The sequence below is a fragment of the Cervus canadensis genome, chromosome 6 (assembly GCF_019320065.1).
Source record: "Cervus canadensis isolate Bull #8, Minnesota chromosome 6, ASM1932006v1, whole genome shotgun sequence".
In the NCBI taxonomy this organism is placed as follows: domain Eukaryota; kingdom Metazoa; phylum Chordata; class Mammalia; order Artiodactyla; family Cervidae; genus Cervus; species Cervus canadensis.
The window spans coordinates 4662448-4684468 of record NC_057391.1 but is presented as its reverse complement, the minus strand read 5'-3'; the positions used below and the strand labels follow the sequence as shown (position 1 = coordinate 4684468).

The 22021-nt window shown below is 53.4% G+C and overlaps 1 protein-coding gene across 1 annotated transcript in view; it reads left to right on the top strand.

Moving 5' to 3' along the window:
- CPLX2 (complexin 2) overlaps positions 1–22021 on the top strand; it is an 87202-nt gene that overhangs the window by 39308 nt on the left and 25873 nt on the right. The gene's annotated exons all lie outside the window — the stretch shown is intronic.

Here is a 22021-nt window from a genome sequence, read left to right as displayed (position 1 = left end):
TGCTCAGCAGGACAGGGGTGGGTGAATAAATTCATCCAATTCATTGTTGCTCCACAGCGAACAGGAAAGCTGTAGCTGGATGCAAATTGACTTGGCTGTCTACCAGCCGCCTGATCATGGGCAGCCCCTGAACCTCTCTGAGCCTTGATTTCTTTATCTGTGAAATGGGAATAGTGTTCCCTTTTGTTTCAGTTAGTCATTCACCACTGTTTGCTGAGCACCCGACTTGCTGGCCAAAGGCCAGGCCCTGGGAGTCTGCAGAACGTGATAGACAAGGTTCCTGCTGGCTTGCAGCTGGTCTGCATCTGACTGGGGAGACGGAGCAAGCAAGATAATCACAGCTGCTGACAGTGAAGTTGTTAGAAAACAAATTCATAAATGTATTTTTTTAAACCACGATACACCTCTAAATTCTTCTGGGTGATACAGTTGAAACCACACTTCAGATGGAGTTTGAACCCAGCCAAAACTCAGGTTGGGAGTTGAACCCACTGTCCTTTAGTTGAAATTGCTCATCTGTGTCAGGACTTACCGAAGCTCAAGTTTTAACGTCTCAGCGCAGAAGGAATTCAGTAAGAGGCAAAGAGATAGGTAAGAAGTGGATTTATTTAGAGAGACACACATTCTGTAATCAGAATTCTGTCCATCTCAAAAGATGAGAACGGCCCTGAGATGGGGGTTGGTTAGTTTTGTGGGCTGGGTACTTCTGTAGGCTAATAAGTGGGAGGATTGCTCCAGTTGGTTTGGAGAAGGGGCAGAGATTTGTAGGAATTGGGCTACTGCCTGCTTTTTGGCCTTTGATGGTCAGCCTCAGAACTGTCATGGGGCTGTGGGCGTGTCTTCAGATATACTGTATTACAATGAGCACATAATAAGGCTTAAGGTCCGCTGGAAGTCAAATCTTCTGACATCTTTGACCTAGTTGGTTCTAACCAGTTTATGCCCTGTCCTCAAGGGCTCTGTCATTCTTTTAAAGGTTGTGCCTTGCCCCTCCCCCTTCTTTTTTTTCCCCCTCCTGTTTCAAAATGACTTATTTTTCTTGTAATGTTCATCTAGAAATTAGGCTTCCCTGGTGGCTCAGATGGTAAAGAATCCGCCTGAAATGCAGGAGACCTGGGTTCCATCCCTAGGTCAGGAAGATCCCCTGGAGGAGAGAATGGCAACCCACTCCAGTATTCTTGCCTGGAGAATTCCGTGGATAGAAGAGCCTGCCAGGCTACAGTCCATGGGGTTGCAAAGAGTCAGACACAACTGGGTGACTAACACTTTCACTTTTTCCCAAACTGGAGGGAGGGGTCACAGTGGACAGAATCACGGGCTTGAGGATTTTGTTGGAGCTGGGGACCCTATGGACCCTAACATATTCTTGCAAATCCAGGGAAACAGCAGCTTCCCACTCTTACATCCCCAGGAAGGAGTCAGCTGTTTCTAGCATTTTCCATATCTCCCCTCTTATGTCAATCACCTTTCCACTTTCCCAGGGTTTCTAGAGCCAGGCTTTTCTGGTGGAGTCAGAGGGGGGGCCACGTGGTTTGCCAGCTGTGTTTTTTGAAACACCAATATTCAACAAGATGACTTGAGGTCCACCTCTGGGATGAGACGGGACCCATGCAGGGGTCTCCAGGCCCACAATCACCCCAGACAGCAAAGTTATTCTAACGTTCTTATCTATTTTCAAATTTATCTAAAAAGAGAATTCCATTTCTGTGAAAGAGGTTGAAAAAACAGCCGTCTTTGTGGAGATGACCCAGAGTCAGGAGACCAGGATTTAAATTCAGATGTATCACTTAATAGCAAATGACCCCTAGCAGGCTGGATGCTTTGCCTATAAAATGAGCTTGCCATCTGACCGAAAGAATGAGACCACATGGAGACAAGCCCGTGCAAAGCTTGGCTCAGTGGAGGCTCTCAAAAAGCTTATTTAAACCTAAATTTCTTCCCCCTGGGTATTTAACAAGCCGGAATAGAGCTGAGTTGCAATGTCTGACTTCACCAATAGGTGGACCCTGCTTGAAAAGGTCATAAGATCCTCAAAACAAATTCACACCTTCATTTATCAAGCCTGTAGCTCCAAAAATTTTAGCTACCCATTCATTTAAAAATAGGAAACACCTCTGTCTTTGGTTTAAGAGCTTCACGTCTAGCCTTCCGCAGAGGGTGAAAAATCGGCACAATTCACGGCAGGACTGTCAAGAAAGCCCACCCAGCCGCATCGTCCCAAGTGTGCGCTTATTCTCAGATACAGCAGGTCTGACAGGGTCTCGCCTCTTCTGCATTAGTTGGTGCCAGAGAAAGGGATGAGCATGGCCAGAAAGGAGGCGACTGTCTGGTAATGACGTCTGGGGAATATCCAGTTTCCACATACATGGGGAAGCAAGAGGGATTACACGTGGTGTGACAAGACTTCTTTCTATAGCACATTGAGCTCCAAGGACCTCCTCTGCGCTGGGCATGGGGGCGTCCTCTCGGGTCGTCACTGCAGTTTGACAGAGGACACCAGGCCCTGGGAGGGTGGGTAACTCACCAGCCTCCCGCACAGCAGATGGTGGAGCTGGGGTTTGAACTGAGAACTCTAACTAGAGAGGCCATGCCAGAACTGCTTGAAAGTAGAGACAAGGAAAGTGTCACATTTGGTCACGTGAATGATTCCAGAAGCAGAGTTTGAAGGGGAAGGTGAGACTCAAGTCAGTGGCTGCTTCTCACCTACACCCTAGACCCCCACGTGATCAAACATCCCCCCCAAACTGCAACCTGCACCTGGATACAAACACTCCGAGGCCCAGCAGCCGGAAACCATGGCCACACAGGTGCGTGCTTTGCACAAACCCCCAGCGGATGCACCATAGGCTTACCCATGTGCTCATGTGGGTTCAAACACAGAGACACACAGAGGCCAGCCAGGGAGCAGTCACACACATGGAGATGACCCAGACACACCGGAGACACACGCCAGGAACACACAGCCCGAACCTACAGGTGGAGGCAGCCGGAGTGTGGAACTGCTGTGTGCCGGCGCCCGCTATGGACAAAGCTCTGATCTGATCCTTAGAGTCCAGGGACCCCAAGCCTTCTCCTCTTCCTCCTCACCCCACCCCGCCCCCTGCAGCGCCAGAGGATTGAGGTCCTGGCTCGCAGCAACACATGGGCACCTCTACTGCAGAGGTGGCGCTTGGGTGTGTGTTGCTCAGGGGGGCCGAGGTGGACAAGTGAGGGGTCTCCCTTCTACACCGTAGGTCAGAATGGTGTGGTGATTAGAAACACAGACTGAGTGGGAATCTAGGTCCCCTCCTCCCCTGCTGTGAGTGATCTCAGACAAGTCCCCCTTCTCTCTGAGCCTCAATTTCCTCATCAGCAAAATGGGAGTATGACACCTACCTTGCAAAGTTTGTGAGAAAGGATATGAAGTATGTAGCAGCTAGCAGGAGCTGAATAAATCTGATTACCTTCCCCTGACCTTGCCCTTCCATTGCTCACAGCTCAGTGCAGCAGACAGACAGACTGACACCATTCAGTCAGTCAGGCATCTCTCCCCTAATCCCTTTTTCCAGGCAGGAGCCGGAGAATTATGGAGAAGACAGAGATCCAAACTGGTAATAATTGTCTGACAGGAAGCGCTGGGAAGGAGGGGATCCAGGGCACTCTGGGAGCTGAGAGGAGGAGATGCAGCGAGGCTGTCTAGCGGGGCGATTCCACGGCTGCCTTGCAAGGTGGTACCACAGGGCCACGTACAGTCAGGAGCAGCTGGTCCACTACGGCCCCCTCATAATCGTTTCCTTGACGACCCCCAGCGTGGCTGGGTACTTCACACACATGTTCCTGTTTAATGAACCAACACTCCCAGCGATACAGTCAGACAGCTATTATTATCTCATCCTACAGAAGAGGGAACCAGGAGAAGGGGTGTGACCTTCTCAAGGTCACTGAGGTCTGGACCAAGCCTGACTCCAAAACCTATGCTCTTCCCCTCCATGCCCCTCTCAGCTGCTGTCACAAAGGCCCCCATGACCTGATTGTCTTCCTCCCCGTTCACAGGAAGTCACCTGGCGTCCTCCCAGCCCCACATCTCTTTGAGCACTTGGAGCCTGGGGAGGCGTAGCATGGGGTTGTGCTCCCAGCTTCTCAGCCCTGCTCCTCTGGCCCTGCCTGGCCCATGGCCTCAGTGGCCCTTCTTGCCCCCCTGAAGTTGCCAGGCTGTTCTGCACTGGCCCAGGCAAAGGGCCTGGCCTTTAGGGGTGGAGGCAGCCTTTCCGAGCCCGGGATCTGCTAGCTCTGCCTTTCTAAGGTTCTCACAGCACCTCGGACTTGTGGCCATTTCACAGAGGAGAAGACTGAGGACAGTACAGCCAGAAGCCCCAGAGGTGAGGTCAGAGGCCTTGGGGAAACAGTAGGTCTGAGGGTACAAAGATCCTTCTTAATTTACCCGGGGAGTCAGAATTCATATCTCCAAACAGCAGCCGGCCTTCAGGCTGAGCTAGGACTGAGGCGGGCTTCCCAGGGAATGGGCTCCTGAGAGAGGCGAGTCTCCCAGCCAGCAGGGTCAGCCAGCCGGTGACCCAGGAGGTCAGCGGGCCGGGGGGACAGCGTCACTGTCTGGCAGGCAGTGTCTGAGTCAGTCGGGCAGGGGCGGCTGGTCAGACGGCGACGACACGCCAGCCCTGGCTCACACCCTCTCATCTCCGCCTTCCTCAAGAGTCTTGGGAGGACTGGCCAAGCTCAGCTGTATCACTGCGGCAGCCTGCCCTTCTCAGCCCCTGACGAAGCCTTGGAGCACCAGCCAGATGCCCTGAGCTGTAAACAGTGGCGCTCAGGAGCATACACTGTGATCTCGGTCCCTCTCTCCCTCCCGCCGCCCACATACACAGGTTCATGCACACTGTGTCATATCACACACACACCTATAGAGTCATGTGTATCCACACAAGCACACATCCAGGCACACACACCTGCAACACACACGTGTGGGCACACACCCCCGCACCAGGGCACACACACCACCTCCCGTCTGCTCGCATTTCTGTAATGGAGGCACTCAAGTGTCTGCCTAAATCCATCACCTAAAGGACTGAAGAGACCTTTCAGGGGAAGAGGGCTGTCCCTCCTCACCAGCAAGAGGTTAAGCAGAGATCGAGAGAGCCAGACGGGGTGGCGGGCTCTGCAGGCCCTAGCGATGACCCTTCAGAATGGTGGGGAGGAGGGCACTGGGCAAACCAGAATGAGAGGGTTTGCAGGAGCCACGGAGCCCTGGGGGGCCCACGCCATCCTCCAGCCCTGAGATCTCCTCTGCGCGAAAGCTCTGCCTCACTGAGTTCTCCTCCAGGGGCTTGCCTGCGGCGGCACGCTCAGCCTCACTCCTGACCTCAGTTTCCTTGTCTGTAGGACGAGGTTAATGAGCCTTGTTATTAATAAAAGGAGGCTGTCTCCGGAGAGTGTTGCAGACTGAAACCACTGTCCAAGTGGAGCTACTAGTGGCCAGCAGGGTTTGGGGGCAAGGCAAGGAGGAACGGCCAATGGTAGAATCGTAATTTTAATCGTACTGGGAAGGCGGTGGGGAAACGGTGGGGACCACCCATAGGAACGGGGCCACCCAAGATAAATAGCAAGGTCTTAGCAAAGGGAGCTATATTTGATATCTTCTAATAAACCATGATGAAAAAGAATGTACGAACATATGTATAACTCATCACTTTGTTGTACACCAGAAACGAACACAACGTGGTAGATACACTTCAATTTTCAAAAAAGGAGAGTCGTGATTAGTGATAACCAAACAAAAAATTCCTGTAAAAGTTTATTAGGAAGTCAGATACATGGTACTCAGATAATCCTGGGTCAAATTAAAAACATTTTTTATTCTGAAATTTCTTTAACATGAAATAAAGTATTTGTCACTAAAAAAGAGCGAGAGAGAGAGAGAAACAGAGGTGCCAGAAGGCAAGCAGCTTCTGTTTTCTTCATCAGGAAAATGAGTGTCTGTCTCAAAGAATGGGTCATTTATTCATTCAGCAACCTTTACCAAGCTGCTACTGTGGACTGGGTGCTGGATTTATGGAGACCAACAGGGCCAGACAAGGGCCTGCCTCAAGGGTCTTCTGTCCAGTGGGAGAAGGCTGCCCACAAGCACACAGATAATGGCCCCACTGACAATAAATGCTGGAAAAAATAAAATACAGCAATTATCCCCAGTGACTAGGAAGGTAGCTTGTGGGTAGGAAAAAATCAGAGAAGGCTTCTGAGGGGGTGGCCTGAAATTGTCTTGCCATCTGAATGGGAAGCTACCAGCCATATGAAGATAAAGGATAAGAGCAGGCCAGGTAGTCAGTCAGTTCAGTCGCTCAGTCGTGTCTGACTCTTTGCAACCGCATGGACTGCAGCACGCCAGGCCTCCCTGTCCATCACCAACTCCCCGGAGTTTACTCAAACTCATGTCCATTGAGTTGGTGATGCCATCCAACCATCTCATCCTCTGTCATCCCCTTCTCCTCCTGCCTTCAGTCTTTCCCAGCATCAGGGTCTTTTCTAGTGAGTCAGCTCTTTGCATCAGGTGGCCAAAGTATTGGAGTTTCAGCTACATTATCAGCCTTCTCAATGAATATTCAGGACTGATTCCTTTAGGATGGACTGGTTGGATCTCCTTGCAGTCCAAGGGACTCTCAAGAGTCTTCTCCAACACCACAGTTCAAAAGCATCAATTCCTCTGCACTCGGCTTTCTTTATAGCCCAACTCTCACACCCATACATGACCACTGGAAAAACCATAGCCTTGACTAGACAGACCTTTATCAGTAAAGTATTGTCTCTGTTTTTTAATATGTTGTAGGTTGGTCATAACTTTTCTTCCAAGGAGCAGGCATCTTTTAATTTCATGGTTGCAGTCACCACCTGCAGTGATTTTGAAGACCAAAAAAATAAAGTCTGTCACTGTTTCCATTGTTTCCCCATCTATTTTCCATGAAGTGATGGGACCGAATGACATGATCTTAGTTTTTTGAATGTTGAGTTTTAAGCCAGCTTTTTCACTCTCCTCTTTCACCCAACCAAAAGGTTTTTTAGTTCCTCTTCACTTCCTGCCATAAGAGTGGTGTCATCTGCGTATCTGAGGTTATTGATTTTTTCCCTGCAATCTTGATTCCAGCTTGTGCTTCATTCAGCCTGGCCTTTCACATGATGTATAAGTTAGATAAGCAAGGTGACAATATACAGCCTTGACGTACTCTTTTTCCAATTTTGAACCAGTCCACCGTTCCATGTCTGGTTCTAACTGTTGCTTCTTGATCTCATACAGATTTCTCAGGAGGCAGGTAAGGAGGTCTGGTATTCCCATATCTTTAAGAATTTTCCACAGTTTGTTGTGATCTACACAGTCAAAGGCTTTGGCATAGTCAATGAAGCAGAAGCAGATGTTTTTCTGGAACTCTCTTGCTTTTTCGATGATCCAACGGATGTTGGCAATTTGACCTCTGGTTCCTCTGCCTTTTCTAAATCCAGCTTGAATATCTGGAAGTTCTCAGTTCATGTACTGCTGAAGACTTGCTTGGAGAATTTTGAGCATTACTTCGCTAGTGTGTGAGATGAGTGCCATTGTGCATCAGTTTGAGCATTCTTTGGCATTGCCTTTCTTTGGGATTGGAATGAAAACTGACCTTTTCCAGTCCTGTGTCCACTGCTGAGTTTTTCAAATTTGCTGGCATATTGAGTGCAGCACTTTCACAGCATCATCTTTTAGGACTTGAAATAGCTCAACTGGAATTCCATCACCTCCACTAGCTTTGTTTGTAGTGATGCTTCCTAAGGCCCACTTGACTTTGGACTCCAGGATATCTGGTTCTAAGTGAATGATCACACCATCGTGGCTATCTGGTTATCTTAAAAGATCTATTAAGATATTTTTTGTATAATTCTTTTGTGTATTCTTGCCACCTCTTCTTAATATCTTCTGCTTCTGTTAGGTCCATACCGTTTCTGTCCTTTATTGTTCCCGTCTTTTCATGAAATGTTCCCTTGGTAGCCCAACCAGAGGGAATAGCAGATGCAAAGGCCCTGAGGCAGGAATAACTTGTCACACCCGGAGGAGCAGACTGAGAGCCTTTGAGACTATGAATGAGTAGAGAAGGGGGGAGTAGGAAAGTGCATTTCCAGAGGAGGGAACTCAATAGCACATTGTGTAGGACAGAATTCCTACAAGACTCTGTAGGACACTGAGGAGGACCCAATGGGGAGTTTGCCAATTGCAGGGGCTGGAAAGCGGCGTCTCTGTTTGGGAGCTGGGTTGTATTTTTGGAAAATATTGTTTCAATGCAGTAGCCCCTGGGAGAGACAGAAGAGGCTGGCATAGACTCAGAGGCAAGGCTTGGTGGGCTTCCAGACTCCCCCTCTGCCTAGAATATCTCCGAAAATGATAAGTTCTTAGAGACAGCAACCCCAGGCGGACCTGACCTGTGACTCCCGAAGGCCTTCCCAACACCCTGGACAGGCTGTGGCTGCAGAGGCCATGGCCAACTGCTCACTCTCCTGAAGGCTTCTCATTTTAACTTCTCAGCAATCCTGTGCAAGAGTCACTAGCAGATCCCTTTTCTGGTGCATAGAATTTAAGCTCTAAGATGTTAAGGGGCCAAACTCTTCTCAACCTTCACTGTCTGTCTCTCCCAGGAAGCCACCCACCCACCCGTGTCTCACCCATTGGCCCCGATTCAGGCCCCCGCCCTAATCTGTTCTCTGCACACCACCCAGAGAGGTCTTCTTAAAAGGCATTTGGACAAGTCCCTCCCCTGCTTGTAACTCTACAAGGCTCCACTACACTCACACTAAAATCCAGTCTTCTCTGGGACCCTCATGGCCCCGTGTGGCCAGTCCCTTGCTGGCTTCTCATGGCTTGGTTCCCCAAACTCCCACTGCTGCAGATCCAGCCACACTGGTCTCCTGTCCATTGCTGCAAAGCACCAAGCTCATTCTTGACCCAGGGCCCTTGCACTTGCCACTTCCTTCCCTTGGCAGATTAGCCTGTAGTGCAAATGTCACCTCCTCGGGAGGGCTTGCTCTCTGAGAGTTAGGCCTCCCACGACCCCTTCCCCCTCGTCCCAAGCTCATTGTCTTCAGAGCACTTAGCACTGACATTACCTTGTCTTTTGTTTGTTTAGGGGTCGTCTGTGGGCCCTGCTAGATGGAGAGCCTCCTAAGGGCAGGGCTCTCGTTGGGAGGGCCTGACACACTGCCTGGCCCAGAGCAAGAGCCCAGGAGAGATTGCTGGGAGGGATGGATAGACCTGTGTCCAAGATCACCCAAGCCTTTGACCCTCTAGGGCCAGAGATGGGACCCAGTCCAGGGACCCAGGACTTGGAGGGAACTTGGGATGGGTGGTCCTAGTTGCAGAAAAGGGGAGTCACCTGTGACTTCAACCTCTGCAGCCCGAGTGATACAAACAGCCAGTCTCCTGGCTCACGCCTCCCCCTCCTGAATCACTGGGACCCGACCTCAGTGGGGACAGCAACCCTCCTTCCACGGGACTCCCTGGCGCTGTCCTCCCTTCCCTTTGAGGCCTGCCTTACAGTTACTCGCTGCTGACCATGTCCCACACACCCCTCAGCCTGGGGCCAGGCCAGTCCTCCCCAGAGGTGGGCACAGGACCAGCACTAGCCGTTCGGGACCCCCAGAATGCCAACCCGTGACTCCACAGGGCAAGCGCGACACACCAGTGCTCCACACCCATGTGTCCCCGGGGGCTCGAGGGAGCACATGGCCAGCCCCGTGGTGGGGTGACGTGACCACAGTGCTGGCTGCGGAACCCGGGGACCCAGGCTCCAGGCTTCTCCACCCACTGGTAGCAGAGGTGACCTTGGGCAGATCAGTCCCTCCCCTGAAGCTCAGTTCCCTCATCTGCAAAAGGAAAGCAGCTTGGATCCAGTGATTTTTGAGGAATCTTGCAGCTCCAAAGAGAAAGAGCAAAGCCAGTCAGCCCACCTCTCTAGCCTCAGCTTCCTGGTATACAACATGGGTAGGGGGCACCTCTGATCTTCGGGGACATTGAGATGACTCAAGGAGGCCGTGGTGCCAAGGACACAAAGGAGGTTCCAGATGGGACCCTGAGTACAGAGACAGAGAGACACGAGGCTGGAGGGGGCTGCGGGTGCTGGCAGAGGAGGTGGGCTCGTCCCAGGCAACGTGGGGCCACCACAGGAAGCTTCCGAGCAGGGAGTGATATGATGGGAGTATTTTAGGAAGATTCTTCTGGCAACACAACACAGGTTGGGTTGGAAGAGCTGTGTGGAGGAGTGTGAGCAGGATTTGTGCCTGGAAAACACTTATAAATGAGGTCCCCCCCACTCCCCAGCCCTCCAGCATCCCAGGCAGTTTGAGAAGCAGGCTGGGGCTGGGGGCTTCTTCTTCCCCCACCCAGCTTGCATTTATGGCCCCAGGCTGAAGGTCTGCTCCCCGGAAACTCTCCAGCTGGCTCCTCTCCTGAGCTGCATTAGCCCCTCGGCAATGACAAAGGAAATGGCATCCTGGAGAAGGAAATGGCAACCCACCCCAATATTCTTGCCTGGAGAATCCCATGGCCAGGGGAGCCTGGCAGGCTACAGTCCATGGAGTCGCAAAGAGTCGGACACAACGGAGCGACTTAGCACCATGATAAAGCACTTTCCTGCACATTGCCTTTGGCCAGCCAGTCCATCTCAGAGCTGCGGCTAAAGCTGGGGAGCTGGGATTTGAACCCAGGTCTATAGGACATCGAGTTCAATGGCCCTCCATGCAGTCACAGAAACTCGAAGTTGGTGGTGGGGGGGTGGGAATGGGCCAGTCCCCGGAACCCTGAGTCTCTGATAGGCGTTCTCTGCCCTCATCTCAGTCCAGGGCAGGATTAGACAGAGTGGAAAGCCTTGCTCAGCCCAGGGCCCTCCAGTCCAGGAGAGGCATCAGCCAGCCTATACAAAACATGCCTGGATCCAGACCGGCTCCATTACTTGGTACCAATCACGACGGAGTTAACCCCGGCTTCCCCAGGCCTGACTAGTCAGCAGCAGAAAGAGCTGCCTATAGCCGAGCACCGTGGAGAAGGGGGCGCTTCTGGCCCAGCCCGGGACCCTCCCCACACCCTGTGCTGGGCAGTGCCCTGTGAGGCTCAGGTCTTCTTGCAGTGAGGTTTCCGGCCAGTGATGCTGTCAGCGTGGCTCCCAGCCACCACCTGGCAGCCGCCTCCCAGGGCTGACGGTCACTGCTTGTTCATTCAGTAAGCCGTCTGCAGTGCTTGCTGGACACTGGGTCCCGGACGTGGTCCTGGACACCAAGGGACATTTAGACAGATCCCCACCCTCACACAGCCCATAGGCTGGAGTGGGAGGTGGGAAGCTGCAGGATGGTAAGTGTGTGATAGGGGTGCACAGCCAGCTTCCAGAGACAGGGGCGCCTCATCCAGCCAAGGAACTCAGGAAGGCTCCCCAAGGCCCACCACACCTGCTTACAGAGCTGGGGGGCATGGGGGGCCAGGTACAGAGAAGGGTGGGGAAGACGGAGGAGCGTCCAAGGCTGAGGCACAGTGAGAACCCAGGGACAGGACAAGGGCCCCAGGCAAAGGGAAGGGCCAGGTGCCCAGACATGGAGGCGAGAACAAATGGGATGTTTGCAGGAAATCGCAGGCAGCTCAGAGCAGCTAAAGGAGAGATGCCGGGGCAGGGCGGTGGGTGCAGGTGGATTAAGGCCCTAGAGGATCACAGGGACCAGATGGCAGAGATCCTTGTCTACCATGTGGAGGAGGCAGGATTGTATCTGGAAAGCAGGGAGAAGCTCTTGAGAGCTTCTGTGTGGGGGAGTGACACTGATCAGATCTGGGACAGAGGGTGGGGGGACTCAGGGGACCACAGTCCAGCTAGAGAGCCAGAATGGCGGTCCAGCCTAGTGCAGGCTCTGGTCACAGGGGGGTGGCCTCGGGACAAGCCGGATGGTGGGTAAAGGAAGCAGTGCCTTGCGCAGGTGCAGGCAGCGGGGTAAGAACGCAGGTCCAAAGTCCGAAGACCACAGCTTCTGCTCCCCTGCTCCCACCCTCAAGCCCCTCAGCTAATGGGACCATGGCTCCTACCCAGGGCCACCAGGGTGCTTTGTGTACAGGCTACTTAACCTCCTCATGCCTCAGTTTCCTCATCTGTAAAGTGGGAATGCCATCTGCCAGTGAATGGCAGGCTGGGATTTGAACCCTGGCCATTAGCCCAAGCCCACACTCTGAACCACCCCACTGGCTCCCAACTGCCCTCTTGTTGGCAATGGCTGAAACAGGCGGCAGGACACAGCAGTCAACAGACCAGAGGAGGTTCCTGCCCTCGTGGAGACTGTATTCTAGCTGGAGAGATGAGCAATAGGCATGCAGACAAATACATCTAAACAAAGATAAAGTCATTTCAGACAGTGGCAAGTGACACGAAGACCATTAAATGGCGATAGGAAGTGATGGTCTCTTTTAAATAGAATTTAGATAGAGTAAAAGAGGGGCAGCCTCTAAAGAGAGGATGTTTGAGACAAATATGAATATCAAGAAGGAGCCAGCCTGGTGAGGATGTGGCGGAAAGGTGTCCCAGGCAGAAGGAACAGCAGGTGCAAAAGTCCTGGGGCAGCAATAAGATCGCAGCGCAGGGAAGACACAGCATCGGTGTGACCGGAGTGGAGACAATGCGGGGCAAGTGGTGGCAAGAGGGCCCAGCTCCCGCGGGGGCCTTGAAGAGCCAGGAAAGGCCCAGGACGGCAGATTTCATTCCAAGTGTAGTTGTTTGTTGTTGTTGTTGTTTTTTTTTTTCAAGCTAATGGAGGGTTTTAAGCAAAAGCATGCAATGATCTAATTTGCATTTTCTCAGGATTCCTCCGCATGCCAGGAAGACTGTGTTGGTGTGTTTTAATGCCAATCAGTGCTGCAGAGCATGCTGTAACCACGTCCACATTTCAGCAGGTACCAACAGAGAACAAATGTTAGTCAGTTCTCTCGTTTGGGTGGGGCTGACCTATCTGTTGTCACCAGCCAGCTCCAGGTGGCTGTTTGCAGCTAGAAGTGACGTTCTTAGTCATCAGGCAGGCCAGCTACCCTGGAGCCAAAAGAGAGGGAAATTCATAGGAATGTGTGATGGCGAGACTCAGGGCACTGGACCTCAGCCTGTATCTTCTCAGGACTGTTCCCACAAAAGCCCAGAATCTTCCTTAGGCCTGGACACACTTATCCCTCCCTCATGTGCACAACTTCATGCATGCAGCCAAACCCCATGCTAGAGACTGGAGGTGTAAAGACAAATAAGACTTCACCTTGAGGAGCTCCCAGCCCAGTGGGGTGGTACAAACACAGGAGCAGAGACTCTGGCTGAGCGTAGGCAGCCTGGTCTGTGGGGCGAGGGAAGGCTTCTGGAAGAGGAGTCCTGTGACGTGAGTCCTGCTTGGGAGCCTTAGAGCAGAGGCCCAGCTCTGGCGCCACCCTGGGCTGGGGTCACAATTCCACGTTGTTCCCTCAGCCGCTCCGTGGCTCCATCCTTCTGGGAGCTCCCCTCCCGGCACCCTTCTGGCCAATAGGTGATGTGTGAGGTGTACAGCGTCAAGACAGTGCCACGCACCAAGAGAGCTCTCAGTAAACGCTAGCCTCTCCCAGAACATTAATAAGATCATTCCTTTAGGGGGAATGGACTTGTGAGCTGAGCATCAGAAGCACGGCTTTGCAAACGTCCTATTTGCCTAGCGAATCAGGAGTTCCTAGTGCCCCACCACACACACACACACACACACACACACACGTGTCGCCCTTGGGGGAGGCATTGTCTGTGTAGCAGCCTCACCCTCAGCAGCTAGATACACCAGACACGCATTGTAAGTGAGGGACCTGCACTGATATGGATTAAAATACTCAAGTTTGCAAATTTTTCAAAGCAAATTAGAGGGGATCCAAAGAACTCCCCATAATAACGTCATGCTCAGAATGACCTGAGGGCAGCAAGATTTGGGACCGTGGGGCCAGAGGAAGGCGCGAGAACTCCCATGCCTTCACTCAGGAGAGCCGCTGTCATTTGGGCTGGGGGTTTCCCTGGTGGCTCAGATGGTAAAGAATCTGCCTGCAATGCTGGAGACCCGGGTTCAGTCCCTGAGTCAGGAAGATCCCCTGGAGGAGGGCATGGCACCCCACTCCAGTACTCTTGCCTGGAGAATCCCATGGACAGAGGAGCCTGGTGGGCTACAGTCCTTGGGGTCACAAAGAGTCAGACACGACTGAGCGACTTCACTTTCACTTGAAGCAAAGGCAGCTCTGGACAGACGGAGAGAGTGAGCTGGCAGGTGGGAGAGGGGGCGGCAGACAGCCACAGCCGGCACAGGGAGCATCCGGAGGTTTGCTTTCTGGGTGGAAATTTCTGGACGTTAGTGGACTAGCAGCTGGAAAGGCAGGCTTGGGCCGTGCTGTGAAGGACCTTGACCGCCAGAACAAGGCACTCAGGCTCCAGCCAACACTGCAGCATTTCCCAAAGCGCAGGCCTCAGAACACCCCTCGCCTTGATCTTCCACGCCGGAAAGTCCCATGCTCAAATAAGCTCTAGAAATGCCAGGCGCTATGTCGCCTCCCAGAGAATCGTAATCCAAACAGCACATCAAAGGCCCTGAAAATTCCTGCAGGGAACAATCTGTTGGACTTCACTTAGCCCAGCAATCCCCACTCACCTGACAGAGGGCTCCCCTCCTCACAGAATCCCTGTGGAACCTGCACGGTCCACTTGAAAAACGCCAGGGGAGACAGGAGTGAGTTGCTAAGTGTTTTGAGCAGGGTCAGCACTGCGTGCTCAGAGCTAAGCGCACAGAGGAGCTGTGAGTCAGCCTCATGCAAGGGGAGTGGAGGACGGTGGGGCTGAGGGAGCCAGGCAGAGCCGGGGAGACACGCCAGGTGGCTGGCACAGTGCAGGGGAGCTGGTGAGGCCTGGGGGGTACCCGGGGAGGAGGGAGGGCAGAGATGGCACGGGGCGGGCAGTTCAGACTCAGAGCTGGGCACTCACACTGCTGTGGGCTTGAGGAAACAGGGAGATGGCAGAGCCGCCACCGAAGGACAGCTCTGATGCTGGGTGCAGGAGTCCAGCTTGAGGCGCCTTGCACGGGAGGAGCCTGTGGGCAGGTGTCTGTACCCTCCAAAGCCATGAGCCTGCTTTCTTGTCTCCCTGAAGCTACCCTCGGGTTAGGGAGCCTCAAGGAGGCCCGCCCTCCTCTCCTCCCGAACTGAGCACTCAGTCGGCCCCTGTGGTTTAAGTGGGGAGCCCCTGGATGAAAACACCGCAGAGCCATTCATTCCCACAGTAAACATTTGTCAGGTCCAGCCTGGGCCGGCCAGGCGCAGCCCAGCAGTGCAGAGACACTGCCCTCGCTGAGACGAGCCGCTATGCCAAGTCACCAGGCAGGCAAACAAGAGCCATCTGGGAACCGGCGCAAGTCCCAAGGAGGCGGGGACCAGCTCTGCGCAGAGAAGGAGACGTGTGTCCTGAGTCACGAGCCATCCTAAGAGGAGGCAGGGCACCCCGGGGGGAAAGCGACGGCAGCTCTGCAAAGAAGGGCTTGGAGAAGAAGTCTCATCACAAGAAGTCCCTGCAAGGCCTGGGCCTTAGGTTTCCCACCTGTGCAATGGGTATAACAACCCTCATGGCAGGCTCCTCTGTAAGGACCCCGGAGGAAGGGCTGTGATCCCCTCTCATCCACTTCCCAGGCACTGCCAGGCCCTGCGCAGAGATGAATGAGGCAGGTGTGGGGGAGTCACTGAGATGAACAAGCCTGGAGACCCAGGTGGGCTCCTTCATGCCGCAGCCAGGGGATATCTATTTTTGCCCTCCGGTGTCTGGGAGGTGGATATTGTTGGAAGCAAAGCAGGGCCTGTCCTTGGCTCCCAGGGGCCAGGTTCCACATGTGCACGTCTGGCAGCAGCGCTTCGGTCCTGGCGCTAGTCTGAAGCTCCGTGGGCCGCTCGGGAAGAGGCAGATGTATTTTGACAAGCCTGCCACAGCTTCTACAGCATCCTGAGTCAAAATAAGCCCTTCTCATGGGCAGCCCCTGGGACCGGGCTATTTCTGCACCACATTCCCTTTTCCCACATGGGGGAGGGGTGCGGTGGGGGGGCAGGATTCAGCAGCAATGGTTCCAGCTAAAAACAGAAGCTGCCTCAGCTGGAGCCCACGACATCCCCCTCTGCAGAGCCATCAGCTCGTGCCTGTCGTGAACTCCAGAAGTCTTTCATGTGGGCGCAAACTCAGATAATTTCCCCCGAGGGTATTGGCAGTCCAACCTCAGAAACACTTCAACAATCTTCCCATCCCAGAGGGTCACAAATCATAAAAATAAGTAGTTCCATGTGTACCAAACTTTGCCAATGACAGTGTCTTCTTGCCCACACAGCAACTTGATGAGGCGGCTGCTATTGATCCCTTTTGTTTGGGGTTTTTTTTTTTTTTTTGGCTATGCTTGCAACTTGAGGGATCTCCATTCCCTGACCAGGGATTTCCTCCCTGGGCCTGCCAGTGAAAGTACCAAGCCTTAAACACTGGACCACCAGGGAATTGCCTGCTGTTCCCATTTTAAAGATGAGCAAATTGAGGCTCAGAGAAGTGACCTGACCCTGGAGAACATGAAGGAGAGAAGAACTGAGTTCAAGGCTGTCAGAGTCTCTAGATGGAAAAAAAAAAGAAAGAAAGAAACAAGAGCCTGTGAGAGAGGAAATGGAATTGCAGCAAAGGTGGTGGCAGAATTTTAAATTAGATTGGATTGGGATAAAAAGGCAGGAAGGCACGCCGCCTGAGTCCCCGCTCACTGTGCCAGGCACCATACAAAGTCACTCTGACACACAGCATCTCATTTTAATTTCCCAAACAGTCCTGGAAATAGGAACTGCCATCCCCATTTTCTAGATGGGGAGACTGAGGATCAGAGAGACAAAGCACCCTCCCGCCTGGCTACAGGGAAAGCCGTCTCGACCTGGGGCCTTTCCTCCGGCAACCAGTCTGCAAGGTCGTGGCTTCCTTGGTGATGGAGGTGCTGCACGAACTGAGGCCAGGGCGGCCTCTGGACAGAGGGAGGCGAGGTGAGCAGGCGGAGTCTGCGGGTGTTTTCCGGGGCCCAGATGACTGCAGGTCCTTCGGGAGCTACCCCTTCAGAGAGCAAGTCGTTGGCTGAGTTTACGCCTCCCTTCCAGTTCTCCTTCAGTGTTCCATGGCACCTGTGAGGCAGGCCTAGTCCTCACAGCTCTGCAACTCGAGCCCTCCCGTTCACCGCCCGCAGACGTGGGGTGCACCCGCGCCCCACGCCCCGAGCTGGACACCCGCACGCAGGTCCTTCTCCTTGTGCGTGCACGCGGTTACCCCGTTACAGCAAGTGACACCGGTTTTCCGGTGTGAAGCGGGGAGTCGAGGTTTCCTTTTAAAGTGAACGCAGTGAAGGGTTTTATTTTTGCAAGTGAGTGGAATTAGAGGGTGGCGTTCAGTAAACAGCAGAGGTGGTATACAGATGTGACAAACCCGTGAAGGTGCTACTCCAGGGAGTGAGGCCGCCACAGCGGGCGCCTCACCTCTGGGCCGCGGCTGGCACCAGCCCCACGCGGAGTCCCTGGAACTGACTGCCCGGGCCCCTGAGAAGCCAGCTCCAGCACTTCCCCGCCTGCAGAGCAGGCTGGGCTCGGGGCCTTGTTTTTCCTGGGCCCGGTGCCACGCAGGCCCCCGCAGGTGGGCGGACACACACCTGCCCCCTGAGATCACCAGGGAGAAGGGGCATGGCCCTCAAGGCAGAACCATGGAGAGAGAAACTTGGAGCCTCAAAGAGGCGACAGTGCCAAGCAAGTAACTGCCCGCCTGGCCCCTCCTCCCGCTGAAATGCAAGATCAGCCTTCCTGAGAAGAGCACAGGGGTAAAGGCAGGTGTGGACCCACTCCGCCTGGGCGCGGTCCAGCTGCCTCGCACATGCTGGGGGATGCTGAGCCAAGAGGCCGCGCGGCCCGCCAGGCCCGCTCTGCAGGGTGGGGCCGGCACAGGGCCCACTTCCTAGGGGTCTCGAGAGGGGCACCTGAGTTCATGCAGGGGAAGAACTCACAGCAGCCCCCACAAGGGGCTTGCACCCCACCCCATGCATGGTGCCTGTTATTCGGTGTCAGACCCCGGCTAGGCACTTGGCAGGTGTTCTGTCGAGGCTGACATCTGCCCTACAACGTGGGCTCAGAGAAGTGCAGCCCCTTACCCCAGGTCACACAGCCAGAAGCCCTGGGGCCAGGGCAGGAACCCAGGCTCTCCAGCTTAAGCCAGTGCCCTTTCTACGGCACCCCCGAGCTCTCCCCGCTTACCCCCACTCCCAGGCCCTCAGGGTTCCCCTCCCGTCTCACTGCTCACCCCTCCACTGACCTTCACAGTGAAGATGCTTCTCCTTCCAAGAAGGCACAGCCAGGCCCTTTTAGCCCCCCTTCAGCCTTTCTGCTACTCCTCCTGCCTTCCCACCCAACTTGCCTTCCCCCACTAAAGTCACTAGGAGAGCAAGTTCTCTTTTGATTGCATGCAACAGAATCTCAGCTGTAAACTAGAGAAGCGTAGGAGACCATATAAGTTCTCTGAGCTTGAGTTTGCCCTTAAGTATAAAGGGTCACCACAGTATGCACACAGACATTTGGCATAAGGATTAAATGAGGCAATGCAAGTTAAAGCTTCAGAGCTGAGCCTAGCAAATAGTAAGTGATCATTACTACTGTTATTCCTTGTATTGTTGTTGTTATTATTATTACTACTACTTGAGGGATGATGGTTGGAGACGCTGCCCCAGTCTCCAAAGAATGCACTCTCTGGTAAATACACTACGATAAGTCAGCATCCAAGGTCACAGGTACCCTCCGCTGGAGTGAACTAGAGTAGAGCAGGAGAGAATTTTGCAGTGTCAGAATGATACAAAACTGCAGTCAAACAGGTGCACAGTGATCCAGGGCCACCGTGGGAGCGAAAAAACTGCACAATTCATTTATTCAGCAAACATTTACCAGGCACCCACCACAGGCCAGGCACTGTGCCAGGCATCAGCGCTGCAGAATGGCCAAACAGACGTCATCTCTGCCCCCGTGGGACTCCCACCCAGTAGAAGAGATAAACCTGGAACAAATCATTATTGAAGTTCAGTGGAGCTAAGAAGAAAAAGTACATCGTGCCATAAAAATGTCTGCTAGGAAACAGAGCTTAGTCTGAGGGTATAGATGGGAAAGGCTTCTTTCTCATAGGAAGTGGGGATTAAAGGGGATCAGAGAAGCAAGGAGAGCAGTTGGGTGAGATAGGAGAGTAGAGATTATAAGAGATTATTTGGGGGGTAAAACCAGCCTTCTATCGTAAGGCAAAATGATCAAGGTGTCTAGAGTCAAAATGCCTGAGGTCTAATCCCAGCTCTGACATGTACTGGCTGTGACACCTTCGCCAATATAATAAATCTCTCTGAGCCTCAGTTCCCTCATCTGCATAATGGGCACCATGCCAATAATCTCACTGGATTAAATGTAATAACGTACATGGAATAATTAGCACAATGCCAGTCAATTCTATTTTAGAAATAGAAAATGGTAGAAAAGGATTGATTTAAGGGCAAAAAAGGATTGTATTAGTTCGTGTAACTGAAGAAGTCAAGAGCAGTGGATTTCAGGAAAGGCTTGATCCAGGAGTCATGCACTATCATGAGGGCTCGGTCTCTCTCCCTCTCTATCAGTTCTGTTTCTCTCTGGCAAGGCTTCCCCCTTAGGCAGGCTCTTTCCACACCATGACCCTGCAGCTAGCTCTAGGTTCACACCTTTTCAGCTCAGTAACTCCAACAGAAAGAGAATTTTTCTAACGCTTCCAAAACAAGCTTCAGGACTGAGTGTCCCTGGGCCATCTTGAGTCACATATCCATCCCTAGGCCTGGGTTATGTACCAGCCCCTAGAGCTCGAGAGAAAGAGGACCAGAGGACTCCATCCAAACCACATGGCCAGAGGACAAGGGAAGGGTGGATCCTCAAAGGAATACCAAGCTGCTGAGCAGAATAAAAGCTACAGGACAAGATAAGACAGCCGTGTCTACCACGGCAAGCACACAGAGGCACAGGGGGACTGTGCTTCGGCAGCCGGTGACACGCTGACAGTGCTCAAAAATCTCTCAGCGTCATCTCAGCCTGAGCCTGGTCATGGAGTGAGTCCCACCCCAGGCAGATACCCTGGTCCCAGAGAGGTGAGTGCCGACTCCAGGACCAGACAGGTTGGATGCAAATCCTTAATGGCAGCTTCTGGCTGTGTGACCTTGACCACTTTCCTGTCCTGTCCCTGCCTGCTTCCTCCTCTGTGAAATGGGTACAGCGGTAACGCCTCCTAAGGCGGTTGCACGGCATAAACAGGGTAGCAGGTATAAAGCATACAGCAGCTCAGTCAGGCCGGCTCCTGTCACTACGTCATTCCACAGGTTCTGAACCTCAGGGGTCGTGCTGATTCATCCCTCCCCACAGATAAAGCCCCTTCCCCCCTCTTCCAGGACATCCACCGAAAGCCAATGAAAGGCCATATCTGACCTTCCACTTGGTGACATTAGATGGAAATATGAAACTCTGGGGCAACAGGAAATCGAAGTGAGTAGACCCTGTCATCTGGGGAGTCTGCAGCCAGCCCTGAGTTAAAGTGAACTCCCAGGAGTGGGCATCAGAACCCTGGGCTACTCTGGCTACCTCCTCCCAAGGACCAGGCTCCCCTCCCTCTTAGAGGCTCTTGCAGGTCTGCTCAGAGAACCAGCTTCTTCACAGGACACTCCCAAGGAGTTCAGCTGTGTCCCCTGTCTGTCACCTGTCTGATCCTACAGCTGTCCTGGTCTATGCACCCTGACCGACCCCCCTCCCCGACCCAAACATCTAGGAGGCAGAGCTGATGACAGAAGCAAGAAAAGAGGTAAATCACATTCATGAATCACCCTGAGCCTGTCCCGCACTCAGCTGGGCTCTTGTTTACAGATTCTCGTTTGATCTCCATCATGAACGCTAGTTACCATCTGCCACCCAAGCTTCAGGTGAGGAAACTGAGGCTCAGAGAGGTGATGTGACCTGCCCAAGGTCACCCAGCTAATGAGGAAGAGCTGGGGCCCAGCCCAGGCCCTTAGATACAGCATTTCAGCTCCCGCCATGCTCAGCTCGGAACCACAGAGGGGAACCTAACAACCAGGCAGCCCGAATCCAAAGAGAGAGCAGGTTTCCAAGGAGAAGGAGGAGAGGTGTTGGGAACATGCGGTTATTTACAGGATGCCGTGTGGGTTGCTGCAGGAGAGAGGGAGCCGTCCTGAGGTGAGGAGGGAACGGGAGGTGCTGGGTCCTCAGTTTCCACATCGAGGGAGCCGAGGGGCTCATGCCAGTTTTTCTGGGAGATGGAGCCAGGGGAGGGGAGAGCGTGCATGCAGGGCTTGCACTGTGCCTTGAGCACAGAGGGGTTTTGGCGGCTGTGAGCTCCCTCGGGGGGACCCAAGGGGACTACGGCCTGACCCAGGGACTGCGGGCGTCGGATTCCTGGAAGCGAGGGAGGAATCTGCTTAGATCCGCAATCTGCTTAGGCTCTCAGTTCTCCCAAAATGGCCATTTGAGAAGGAAATCACCCTGGCTGATGAGGTCAGGGCACTTGGGGCTGGGTACAACAAAATTCAACCAGAGACTCTCTGCGCGTTTGACCTGACCCTTGACCTCCTAGCAAATGACCCCATGCCAGCTGAGGAACACCCTGGCCTCTCAGTGTGGCGGACAAGGACCCAGAGGACCGCCCAGCTCTCTACCCCTGGCTCCCTACACTTCCTCCCACCCGGGCTCCTTTCTGTTCCAGGAATAGGCCACTCTCACACTCAGCCTGGGGAGGGGGGTTCCTTCGGCCCAAATCTGCTGCCCCACATCATCCCACATTCAGGCCAAGCTACAGTGTCATCCCCAGAAGCCTTTCCCAGACACCCCCACCCCATCTTTCTTTCTCAAATCTCCCCGTTATGGTCCGTCAGTGCAGCCGCCACTCTCTGAAATATGTGTCTTTCCATTTAC